Source organism: Pteropus alecto, unplaced genomic scaffold (assembly GCF_000325575.1).
Source record: "Pteropus alecto unplaced genomic scaffold, ASM32557v1 scaffold185, whole genome shotgun sequence".
Taxonomy (NCBI): Eukaryota; Metazoa; Chordata; class Mammalia; order Chiroptera; family Pteropodidae; genus Pteropus; species Pteropus alecto.
The window spans coordinates 8,334,178-8,347,808 of record NW_006438088.1 but is presented as its reverse complement, the minus strand read 5'-3'; the positions used below and the strand labels follow the sequence as shown (position 1 = coordinate 8,347,808).

Genomic DNA, 13,631 nt, shown 5'->3' with positions numbered 1-13,631 from the left:
GACAGAAGCATTTAAAATTTCCTCCTTTCCTCCTTCCTTTCTTTCAATTTAAAGTGATTTGAAACAAGCCCCCCAAAACAAACAAACAAACAAACAAACACACACACACTGGTCACATTTAGGAACAGAAGCAATGCTTTGCAAGAAAACTGTTCATCATCGTGAGCGTGACCCAAAATATAATGATTCCCATAGGCCTGAGTCTCTAACGCCCCAGACTGCAAAAGCTTTTGCTGACCCACAGAGTCTTTTAAGTTCTTCCTGTCTACTGTGGCCAGAAAGCTTATGGATTTAGTTTAACATTAGAGGCCCAGAGAAACATCATGGCTGTGACCAACAGTTTCCATTTTTATTAAAATTTAGTTTTGCTCAAAGTAATTTCTAGCCTCAACCTCATTTCCTTTGGACTCTGACCTCAAGGAACATTTCAAAAATGATAGAGCTATTGTTCAACTATTTGTGCTCTTCTGAATCCATTGATATGGAAAAAAATCAGTGTGAAAATTGTTAAATTATAAGAAGCTGACTAAAGCTCTGCTCTAAGCCTTATCAGAATTCCATGAAAACATTTCTAGTGGTGTCTGTTTTGATACAGATTAACATCCTACCTGGGGAGCCTTCTTTAATGCCCTTCTTCCCATAACATCTTAAAAAGTGTAAGCAAGAAAGTCATTTTGGTAAGCATCTTATGATGGACTTTACCATGGCAACTGGTTCTGTGACAAAGAGGCTCCAAGAACTGCCTCCCTCCCCCTCAACCCCAAATGCAATGTGCTCAGGAACAAAAAAAAGGTAATTGACTTTTGCTGGGAAATGGCAGCTTATAATCAGAAAAAAAATGTATATAAGAACTGCTCAAGTTGAAAGCATTTAAACTAACTACCACCTTTGAAAATATTTATTTAAGAGTTTAACTTAAGAACAAAAAAGTCAATAAACCCTTCCAAAGAAATACCTCTATAAATAGGACCCAGGTCAATTCAACACTCCACCATGCTCCCCAAAACAAGGGAACTGCTATCCTCACTTCTAACACCACAGCTTTGTTTGCCTGTACTGGAACTTTCTATAAAGGGACGTAGTTCTCTTCTTCGACTCGCTTCTTTCACTCAACATTCCATTCGTGAGGATTTATCTATTTTTAAAAGCATGTGTTGATGCCTTTCTGGATTTAATGCAAGTTTCTAAAAGGACGTCAAGGAACATTTCAAAAATGATAGAGCTATGTTTCAACTACTTGCGCTCTTTCTGTAAGAAGCCCATCAGTTGGAAAGTTTACTTAGAAGAACACCGTCATCACTATTTACTGCTACTGAATTAATCTTCTTGCAAAATATCTGTATTTATTCTACAACTGCTAGCACTGCACAAATCTAAAAAAGACTACACAGAGCAGATGAAAATGGTCTGGTGTTGGGAATAAGTTCCTAGGCCCAGAATCCAAAGACCCGAGTCTATTTATACCTTACAGCTGCGGTCCCTAACCCCTAGGCCACGGACCCAGTGCCAGTCTGTGGCCTGTTAGGATCTGGGCTGCTCAGCAGGAGGTGAGTGGCAGGCTAGCCAGCAAAGCTTCATCTGTATTTGCAGCCGCTCCTCAGTGCTAATAGTTTCCTAGCGCTAGCATCACTGCTTCAGCTCCACCTCAGATAATCAATCAGGCATTAGATTCTCATAGGAGCACCGGTCCCTGGTGCCAAAAAGGCTGGAGATCACTGCCTTACGCTCAAGTGACTTTGAGGGTGTTCCTCAATGTTGACGTCCTTTGCTGTAAAATGGAGCTATCCTGCCTACCTTCCATATCCCACTGTTAGGACATAATGAAATAATAGCTGTATATCTTTGACTGTTAAATATCATGGCCATGGAGGTAGTGGCCACATATATGCGCCTTTACAAAAGCAAAATCATGAATTGACAAGTTCCTACTTTTTTCTTTTGTTGCAAGGAGACTGACAGTAACAAAGGTATTGTGGAAACAAAAATATAAATCATAAAATTAGACATCTAATTATAGACATCTTGTATTAGTATTTTAGACTTTACAGTATTAATACATAAAACATGTAAAATGATAATCTAGTTTTTTACCTCAGGAAAACATAAACTCTACCCTTACATGCAGATACTTACACATATAAATTAAAAATTTTATTTGAGAATTTCATGACAATCTGTGTAAAGATCACATATTTGAGGTTGAATCTTAATCTAGTAAATTAAAAGGTCACTCAAATTTTCTGATATATTCACACAGAAATAATTTTTCAGGCAACCTTGAAATATAGCACAAATTTCAAAGATCATAAGAAGCAAATCTTAACCAAAAAGGTTTAAAAGAATAAGTAGCACGGTGACATCCTGCAGAGAGGGTTCCCTTTTCCATGTGACGTCTGCAGAGGGAGAGGGAGAAGCACTGTTCTGTGGTTTTCATGCGTCTCAATGGTGCTCGTCAGCCCTAGTAACCTACTTTTCTTTTAGTTATCAGAATCGATAACAGTACCTCAATGGAACAGTACCTCAGTTAGCCTCGTTGCCATGGGGTGATCACCAGGGACAGCTCCAGTATGACAACTGACAAAGATCATCTATTTTATAAAGTACTCCCTTCATTTGAAAGAAAATTTCCCGGACAAGCAGGACACATATAAAGTCATATGCAAAGTGACTTTTATATAGTGCCACAATCTACTAAAGAAAAATAAAAAACCCAGGATGGTATGATTTCCAGAATGATCTGACTCCCATCCCGCCTAGTATTTATAAATACAGCAGGTGCGCAGGGAAAAAAATCCTGCATCTCAATGGCAGAATACATTATACTTACTCCATTAAGATAGGTATTGTAATGCTGTGGATTATTACATAAGCCTCTCAACTGGTCTCCATGCTTCTGCCCTTTCGACTACCTTCCCTTACTCCTCCTTCCCCTCCAACTGTATATTTCTCAATTCAGTAGCCAGAGAGATCCTTTTAAAATGTAAGTAAGATCATGTTGCTCTTCTGCTCAACGCCCCTGACATTTCCAACATTCTTACTATGACCTACAAAACTCTACATGCTCTATGAAGTGGCCCAAAGACCTCGTCTCCTACTATTCTATCCCTTATTTATTCTACCCCAGCCAGACCATCCTCCACACAGTTCCTTAAGCATATCAGGCACACTCCTGCCTCAGGGCCTTTGCAACTGCTGCTCCCATCTCCTGAAATGCTCTTCCCTTAGACATCCACACAGGTAGAACCTTCTTATTCTTCAGGTATTGAGTTGACTCCTCTTCTTTTTGAGGTCTTACCTGTTTTTGAGGTCTCACCCTACCTAAAATTTCAACTCTTTTCCAATATTTTACAATCCTCTGCTTTCTATTTTCTCTTTAGTACGTATCACTAATACACATATTTTTCAGTTAGTTATCTTAGTTGTCTCTCTCAGAAAAATGTGAGTTTCAGGAGACTTTAAATCAGAATTGTTTAGAGAGCTATTTCAGAATTTTAGCTAAAAAGGAGGTTACCATCTATTAATTGATTTCTATATGCCTTGCCCTGGGTGGGTTACAGACTTTATAGGAATTGATACCTCCTTTCATTTTCACAGCATTTCACTTCATTTTATAAATAAAGAAATGGAGTAAAGTAACTTTACTTTTGGAAAGTTCACAAGTAAGTGACTGGAATTAGAACTCAGATCTGCCTCCAAAGTCTCTCTGTTAAACAGTGTAAAATAACAACTTGTCAATATTTGCAACCGATTACCAGGTTTTCTGATCTAAAAATAAAATCTCCATTTACACGTCTAAATATGAACAAAACTTTTTTGAAAATCTATAAAAGCCAGCACTGTAGTGTAGTGGGTGAAATACTACATTGTGGAGTAAAAAACAGTAAATACCAACATCCCGGTTCCGTCATTCACTACCTATAGGATTTGAGCAACTCTAGCTCCCTGTGCTGAGAACAGCATACCTCCAATACCACGGACATGCTCATGTTAATGGAATCCCTCAGTACAAGGTGAAGTATCTTTCAAACATTGAGTTTAAATTTGCCTTGCTCGCAGAACATAAATGCAGTTCTTAAACCTGTTAATTGGTCAATAATGTTCATCAAGAGCCCACAGTCTGGTCCTGGAGGGAATGCAGAGTCACAAATGAAACTTAAACCACAGTTCCTCGTGTTGAATTACTTAATTTAGAAAGGAAGATCACCTGTCATGCCAGTGGTTGTTTTGTAGATTTTGGATGCTGTTAAGACCCGCATTTCAGAGACTACTAGATCCTGTCTGGAAATCAGACAAGCTCCTGCCAGATGAATAGTAGAGCCTGAAATATGGTCTCTTTGGCAAATGGCCAAGTTACCAAAAAGTGGACTTAACTGTGAAATACAGATTACCCCAGGCTCATTTTTCTTTTTAAATCTGCTATGCTTTTAAAAATTAGAAAATGTAATTATAACTAGAATTAAACTTAGCATTCATTTAGCAAGTATTACATAAAAAGAGGTAGAACAGATGAAACTACACGCAGCATTATTTAAGAGGATACCAACATATATTCTAGTCCTTTCTGCAGGACACTTATCCAGTCTTTGGTGCTACTTCCCCCCAGAATTAAATCTCTTTGGGGTTGACTCATGGTTAATATTTTAGATAGCTTTATAAGGTGTCAAAATTATTGCACTTTTTTGGCTATATGCTGCTTTTACCTTCAATATACTTAGACATGAGACATCCTGACCTAATTTGTACTCTCCTATCTCCCTCCTCACCCCCCTACCCTGCCAGACACAACAACAAAGAAAACCAGGAATGGTGGAAATGGATCCATACAAAAACATAGTTTATGGCCCAACCAGCAACTCCATGATTATGACCAGGATGTGGTTTTCATGCAATAATGTGTTTCACAATAACATGTTTTCATCCACATTATTAAATAACTAATTGTTCCTTTTCTCTTATTCAGTATATTAGTCCCTTCACCACAAACCTAGACCCTTTACCAAGGGCTCTAACCTTTTTTTTTTTCACCACATACTGAATTAAAGTAGTTTGGATTTAAACTATCCCATATTAAGTAATCTTTTCCTCAAAATAATGAAAATAGTTCATTAGAGCGTACATGTTTATACTAACAGAGTAATTTCTTGTTTTTAATGATCCTTTGATTAGATTAAATCAAAGATACAAAGTATGTAACATAACATAATGAATATTTAAGAACTCATTACCAAACCCACGCTTAAAATATTACCAATAATGCATCTACCTCCATGCTCCTCCCTGCTTCTCTCAGAAGTAACCCCTCTCTTGAATTGTGTGTTAATCATTCTTACTTTTGTGTGTATATAAATATGCCTAAATTACACATTTAGATTTGCTCTGGCTTTCATAAAAATGGGATTATCTCTGTAGCGTTATTTACTTATTTACCTGTTATGTTTCTACGACACATCCATGTTGTTATGTGAGAGTGTAATTCATTGATTTCACTGGGGTATTCATTCCATTGCAATACCACATTTATTTATTCATTCTTTTACTGATGGAAAATTGTGTTGTGAAAGATGTTCTTTATATTATCTTGACAATTTAAAACCCTCATTAGAGAGCAGTCAAGAGGAAAGGGCTATAGCTAGGGCTCGATTCCCATACACTAATTGTTGGAGGGAAAACAAGAGCTCTGGAATCAGCTCTGGATTTAAATCCTGGTTCATTTTCAGGGGTGATGGATATGTTCACTATCTCGATTGTGGTTATGAGATCTTCTTGTGTCTATACATAGGCCAAAAGTTATTAAATTGTATAATTTAAATACATGTTTTATGTAAATTATACCTCAAAAACACTGTTTTAAAACAGAGAAAGACCTCTGTTTTAGTATATAAAAGCTATGTGATATTAAACAAGTGATGTAATCTAAGAAATGGTTTCCTCATCTGTGATATGGGCACAACCCAAGCTACCTGGCATGGCTGCAATAAGTATTAAATAGATTCACATCCAGCACTGAGCCCAGCCTCTGGCTCTTGAGCTTTTCTATGTGCCAAGTGCTTGGCTATATGTTGAGAATTCAGAGATCGACAAGACCAGAAAGCTGTCCCCCTATTTAGAAGGAAAGGCAGACATAAATGGAGACTTATTCCAGTGTAACAGGATGTTTGCAACAAGAAAAACTGGAACAAGTTACTAGAGGCACCCTCACTGGTTTGAACGCATAACGGCCTGGAAATGACAGACCTCAATCTTCTGATCCTTGCCTGCAATGGTACAGAATGACAAGGTGCTACAAACTGCAGAGCAGTTTTGGCTCCTCTGTGTTTCCACTGTGTCCTGAAATTACTCAAATGGAGAGACTGAGTAACAAAAGATTGCATCTAGAGTCATCATAAATGTCTTCTAGACCATTGGCTGGCTACCCTACACTAGGTACTGTGTCTATAATACTGAGACCAAACAATGCTTAAATGGCTTTTGAAAAATTATCATTAATGAATGAATACCAGACAAGTCAAAGATGGAGTGAAAAATGACAGAAGCAGGCATAAGGAGAAGGAATTTGGGTAAATTAGTAATCTCACCCTTTGTTGCAATGAAAAAAAATGAAAAACAAAGTGAGAAGTCCACGTCCTCCCTGATGCATTCTAGTTCTGTGATCTTGGGAGAGCTATTCCATAATTTTGAGTCTCAGTTTCCAGGTCATTAAAATGACAGTAATAATTATTAACATACCTATTTCATAGAGTTCTCCTGGAAAATGAGATATAATTTGTGAAAAAGTTCTGAAAATATTCCAAAGTGTTCTACTATTATTACAAAGTTAGTACTAGTATAATTGCTGGCAGTTCAACATATAGGTAACCTGTGAAGATATGACAATCAGAAATTTTTTAATAGTTGCTGAAACCTCTCAAATTCATTGCTTTACTTTAGGCAAGAAATTCTATGTGGGTGGAACAAAAGACTTAGAAAGATTGGGAGAGTAGCCAAATTTCATAAAAACAGACATCCATTAAGTCATTTTCCTTGAAGTCTGGTTTGAAACACTAAGCAGTTTAATAATACTAATCATCATCACTTGAACATATACTATGTGCCAGGCACGATGCTAAGAACTTTACAGACATTAATTCGCTTCAATATCACAACATCCCTCCAAAGTAGGTAAGGTTGAGTCATGTGATTTATTATCAAAACCGGTATGCCTTGGAAAGTGCAGGGGGTACTATTAATAATTACCAGGATAACAGCTGTAAAACAGCATCGTCCTGATCAAACCAGAACATGTGCTTTCTCACTCTTTATAGTTGAGGAAACTGAAGCTCACAGAGGGAAGCAATTTACCTAAAGCCACCCAGCATCAACAGGTGGAAAAGCGGCCCCAAACCGGTGCTTTCAAGCGTCATGTTATATATAAGCCTCTGATATTTGTAGTTACAGAGCAAGGCCACTGTCCTTTTGTCTTCTTCAAAGTCCTTCTTTGATTTAAATATCTCTTATCAATGAAGACTAAAACAGAACTCAAGATGACAGTTCAAAGAACAGGAAATAGAAAAGTAAATTTCAGTTTCCAGCAATACCATTAAAGCCAACCGTTTATTGCCATAATCCCATCTCATTTGTCTGTTTGAGGATGAATTTTATACAAGAGATTGAGTAACTCATGATTGACATCCTTTCTGCTGAAACAATGAGGCCTCTATGAATGTTTCCATGACTTAGTGAAAATATCATCAAACATAACTTCCAACAATGGCAGTTACGGAAATGCCCTATCAACTCACAGGAAGTACGCTGGCATCTACAACTGAGCTTCCTTCAAATACCTGAATAATCTCTTGGTAGTACCTGGTACACACTGAAAATTTCAATGACTTATTCTTTGGTTTCACAGATGAATAAAAAGTATTCTGAGGAGTTTCTAAATCCCTTTGCAGACAGCATTTCTCGTGCAGCATGCTTAATATTTAGATGATATACATAACACATATAGTTGGAAATATTTCCAACAAATTTTTTTCTTGCCACTCTACCACTTTAAAAGATATGTGTGAATATCATTAGCAAAATACCTTTCTTCATACTATAAACTTGAGTCTTACTTGGTAAATGTTTCTCATGATTTGCATAATAATTCTAGAATAATTATCCAGAATAAATAACCAGGAACAGATGTCCCCTAGGTTCTTGATTCTCATTCATGTCCTTAACCTTTGCCTTAGTAGCAACTCTCATTTTAGGACAGTGCTTCTATCCTAAGCACGTAACAGATATTTAATATTTGTTGAATGCAAATTAGATGCTTTTCATTCTAAATACCTCTTTCGATTTCAGAGCATTTGTCGCCTAAGCATTTAACTCACTTGTCCCTTCTATATAGTCCACTACTCTCCTCACCATTCCCCCATTCCCCCAGCCTTAGGAAACACAAAGAAAAGGGTTTTCCCAGTAGAAATTTCCCTCTAACCTGACTTCTGCATACTCTGTATTTAGAGTGACCCCAACTGTTAGAGTGACTTTTAAGAACATGAATTGCAGCGACGGGTCCCAGTCTTGACATGGAGACCATGAACGGCCGGCATGGAGTCCCATTACAGTTACCGGATTCCCATCTGATTTCAAATGCCAACTTGATCATACACTAAATCCCACGAAGGTTTTGGTCTATTTCTGGACTTCACATGTAGTGTTTTTAATAGCCGGTCCCCCTCGTCTGTACGTCAGGTGCCACACTGTAGTAATCCCTGACTTTCTCTGTTTCAGGGCCTGGCCGGTTCGTCTTCCTCCCTGCTCCTCACCGCACAACCTGCCCAGTTACGGACCTCGGACCCAGCTCCTCCACTCCTCTCCCCTCCTCGCTCCCCCCCAAACAACTCCACACCACAGCAAAACTAAGCAACTACTTGTTTTATTGGTATTGTGTTAATTTTATAAATTAACTTGGGCAGCATTGACAGCTTTTTGATGTTGAGTCCTCTAACCTAAGAGCACATTTTTTTGACTTATTCAAATCTTACTTGTGTTCTTCTATAGTATTTAAAATGTTTTTCATATATACCTTATACTTTCCTTATTAAATATACCTCTACTCTGTCAACTTTAGATATTTTAAACAGATTTTTTTCTATTATAGCTTCTAACTTGCCTTTGTAAAAATGAAAATTATTGATTTCTATATATTAATTTCATACCTTATGTCATTAAATTCCACTATTGATAGTTTTAAATTTTTATTTTCTTGGACTTACCAAGTATATACTTACCACGTATAAAAAATGATAAGTTCAGTCTTTCCTATTTTTTTTTAATTTTTTTTTTTTAGGCTAGGCAACTAGGCAACCCTTGGTTGGCCTCACAGACTGCAAGGACCTTGTTAGCTTACAATCCCTTATTTTTTTACACCTACAGCACCTGGTCTTCCTAGGTGATCTCCCATCCCTGCTTAGCTTCCGAGATCAGATGGGATCGGGCTTGTTCAGGATGGCATGGCCGTAGACTCAGTCTTTTCTATTTTTGAACGTCTTATTCTACAGCTTTTCTATCTGTGCTGGCTAGTCTTTCCATATAATGTAGTAACAGTGAACGTCTTTGTATTATGCTTTATTCTAATGAGAATGGCCCATTAAAAATTATGTTGGATTTGGTGACAAGGCAAATTTTGTCAAGTTCTGAGTATCCACTTGTTCCTATATTATTGAGTGTTATTATCAAGAATGGCTGTTAAATTATATTAACTATCTTGCTGATATTTATGGTTTGAACTGATTTTGCTCCTCAAAAATAATATAGCATGATTGGATTACCTAATACTGACCATTACTATTGGACTAAGTCCAGGTGGATTTGGAGAATTTGTCTGGTAATGAGCTGCTAGATTTATGTTTCCTAGCACTTTATTTTTGACTTCTAATGCCAATATTCATGAGTGAGATTTGCCAGTTGATCTTCTGTTTCGTGCAGTCTTGTCAGGTTTTGGCAGCAATGTTAAACTATTAAAAAAGAAATCACACCTTTTCCTTCTTTGTTTTTGCTCTGGGAGTTAAGCACTGAATTAACCTACTCTTTAAAAATTTTAGTAGAACTCTTGGTGAAACCATCTGGGCTTGATGTTTTCTTCAATTTGGCTCAATTTCTTTTTTTTTTTTTTTACTGTTTCACTTTTTTTCCCCAGCTTCATTGAGATATAATTGACATATAACATTGTGTACATTTAAGGTGAACAATGTGATGATTTGATGTATACATTGTGACATGATTACCACAACAAAGTTATTTACTACATACATCACCTCGCAGAATTACCACTTTTTTGTAAATTTGGTGTGATTGTTTATAGAAATTTCTCTGTTTAAATAGAAAAAAATTTTCCCTCTCTAGGAGTTCTAGTCAAGTTTGATATATTACATAAATTAGAAAATCAGTTTCAATATTATCTAAATATCTCCATCTAACATAAGATGATATATATAATTTTTATTCCTGATCTTAAATCCTGTACTTAAAAAATGTGTTACTGACTTCCTGTTAGCTGTGCAATAAAAACTAACTCCTTCACTTAGCATTGTCCCTCTGTGACTCCGCCTCAGCTTCGCTCCACTGCTACTCCTGTTAGAATCCTTGGTTACCTCAATAACCACTGAGCTGCTCTGGCCCTTCTCAACCTCACCTCCGACGTGCCTCAGCCACCCACTCTCAGGGACATACCCTGGACTTCATCATTATGTACTGTCTGAACTGAGGTTTTAGAAGTGGTTCGATAATTGGTAATCCTATGGAATTTGCTGAAGGTAAGAGAAAAAGAAAAGAACCAAGAATTAACCCAACGATTTTTACTTAAGCATCTGCTGGAATGAAGTTGTGGTTTACTATTGTTTACTGAAGTTGTGGGTAAAACTATAAAAAGAAAAATTGTTTTGGAAGAGGGACAGTCACCTATTTGGGTTTGTATAACTTTAAGATACCTGTCAGACATTAAGTAGAGATAGCTAGTAAGCAGATAAATGCATGAGTCTAGACTAAAGAGAGAAATTTAGAAAACTTCGGATATGGAATTTAAAAGCATAGGATTCAATGAAATCACCCAAGGAGTGAGTCTGTTCCAGATGCGCAATGTTATAACAATGTCTGATATACGGAAGAGCATCCAGCAAATGACCAAGAAGCAAATGAGTAGCCGGCAAGGGACAAGGAAAATCAGGAGTGTGTGGCCTTATGAAACACAAATTAAAAAAGTATTTTAAGCAAAACAGAACAATAAACTATAGCAAATGCTGCTGAGAGGTTAAGAGGAGTCCTGAGAATTAACTATTAGATTTGGCAAGGTAGAAGTGATGGATAGACTTAACAAGAGCAGTTTCAGTATCATGCTGGGGATAAAAGTTTGTTTGAAGGGGGTTCAAAGGAGACTGTGAGGAAAGGCAGTGTTACAACAAGTCTAGACAGTTCTTTGGAGAAGTTCTATTATGAAGAAAAGCTGAAAAATGTGGCAGAATTTGGAGAGGGGTGAAATGTCAAAGGAGGGTTTCTTTAAGATGAAAGAAAATATGGCATGTTTATATAATGATGATTATGACGCAATAAAGAGAGAGGACTGATAAAGCAGAAGAGAGAGGGGGTAAATCACAGGTGTGAAGTCCTCGATGGCCTTAATCATTCCATTGTAAAAACATCAAGGGCCTACTATGTGCCAGGCAAAAGGGCAGAAAAGAAGCAAGAACCGTTCATCCATTGTAATGGCAGGAAGGAATGAGTAGCTGGTAGAAACAGATGCGAGCAATTTAATAGGTTTGGGTGTGAAAGAATAGGCCTTACTGTTTCCTCTCACCCCTAGCGTAATGAGTATCAAAGACAGTATCTGAGATTGAAGCAAAGAAAGTATCGTTTGAAGATTTCAGAAGAAGGTAGAAAATATAATTTGAGAGAGTGGAAGAGTAAATTGATGAGTAAATACAGGATTGCTGGGCAGCACCTTAGGTTCGAGGTCCTACATTTCTAGTGAGACTAGCTAACACAACCTTGGGTTTTTCTCTGGCCTTGTTTAGTTTGTAAGGCTTTAATGCAGAGCAGGGGGAGAGTTGGATCAAACTGATGCTGGGATTTCTCTAGGAAACTGACAGGAGAGAGAGGCGAGCAGAGGAATGTGTGTGCAGAGAAGGGACTATAAAGGTAGGCCACGCCACATAAGCTAGGGAAGAATGCCTGACGGCATGCAGGAGGTAGGGTCAATGAATAAGAATTTCACATGGGGTCAAATAATTTTTGTAATGGGATTCTAGAGAGATTAAGCTGGACAGATAGATGAAATCATCCTTGACTTATCTTCTCACAACTTCAGTAAATTTTGCAGGATCTACTTTCAAAATAAACTTCGACTCTCCACCACTGACCCTTTGGTTCCAGCCCCCACCACCTCTGTCTTGCCTGGATTACTGCCATAGCCTGTAGACGTGCGTCTGCTTCCATTTTCAACCCTCTATGGTCTTGTCTCCATACAGTGGCCAAATTGCATTAAATAGTAAACCAGATCATGTTACTTCCCACCTTAGTTCTGCCAGTGTCTCTCCATCTCACCCAGGAATGACAAATCCAAAGTCTTTACTGTGGATGATTAGGTCCTTTGTGATTTGGCCCTTAGTTATTGCCCAAAAGTCATTATCACTTCTCTTCCCCTTGTCTACTGCTTGCCACTCAGGTCCTTGGCTATACCTCCCACAGAATAACCATATCACTCTCTCTAGGCCTTTGCGTAAGATCTCTTCTTCCTAGAAAATTCCTCCAAAGATATTCATGTGTGGCTTCCTACACTTCATCCTGAAGTCTGCCCTAATGGCACCCTCAGAGGGGCCTCTTAAAAAAATCAATCTAAAATAACAGCCCTGTCACTGTAACTCTCCTTACCATTGTTTTATTTTTCTTCAAAATGTTCATTACCACTTGGTGTTATACTTGTTTGTTTACTATCCTTTTCCCTCGGATGGCAGGGACTTGTCATTTTCACTTGATGGGTCCTCAGGACCTACAACAATGCTTGGCATAGTGGAGATGCTCAATAAATATTTATTGAGTAAATGAATAAAGAGCCTATTCAAAAAGAACTCAGAGAGAAATTTTATTCCACTCCCCCTTTCTAGATAAGGAAATGAATTCCTTGAAGGGCCAAGTGATACATCCAAAGAAACATAGCAAATGGCAGAGCTGACTCAAAATTTGTCGTCTAACTCCTAGAATGCCACCATCTCTTAACTGTATCTCTTAATTTCTCCCCGCTTTTCTTACCAACTGTACAGCCACTCTTTTGGTCCAGGTCCTTAGTATGCCTTGCCTCTTGCAATAGCCTTGTAATTCTCCTTCTTATATATCCTATCTTCTCCTAAACCCTCTCCATTTCCAACTGCCTGAGCCAGAAGAATTCCTCTTTCACATGTTACTATATGACAAATAGTTACTGTAGCAAGTAATATATATAAAACTTTTATTCTGGTTAGTTCTCCCTATCCGAGACCTGTAAGTTCCTTGAGGCAAGTCCAGATACCTTATTAATCTCTGCATGTTGCAGTATCTGCTATATAGCATATATCCTTAAGAAATATTTATTGCACTGATGGCTGGAATATTCTCCAAGATTTCTGTATGGCTCA

At 37.7% G+C, this 13,631-nt stretch overlaps 1 protein-coding gene across 1 annotated transcript in view; it reads right to left on the bottom strand.

Moving 5' to 3' along the window:
* NHSL1 (NHS like 1) overlaps positions 1-13,631 on the bottom strand; it is a 94,762-nt gene that overhangs the window by 20,327 nt on the left and 60,804 nt on the right. The gene's annotated exons all lie outside the window — the stretch shown is intronic.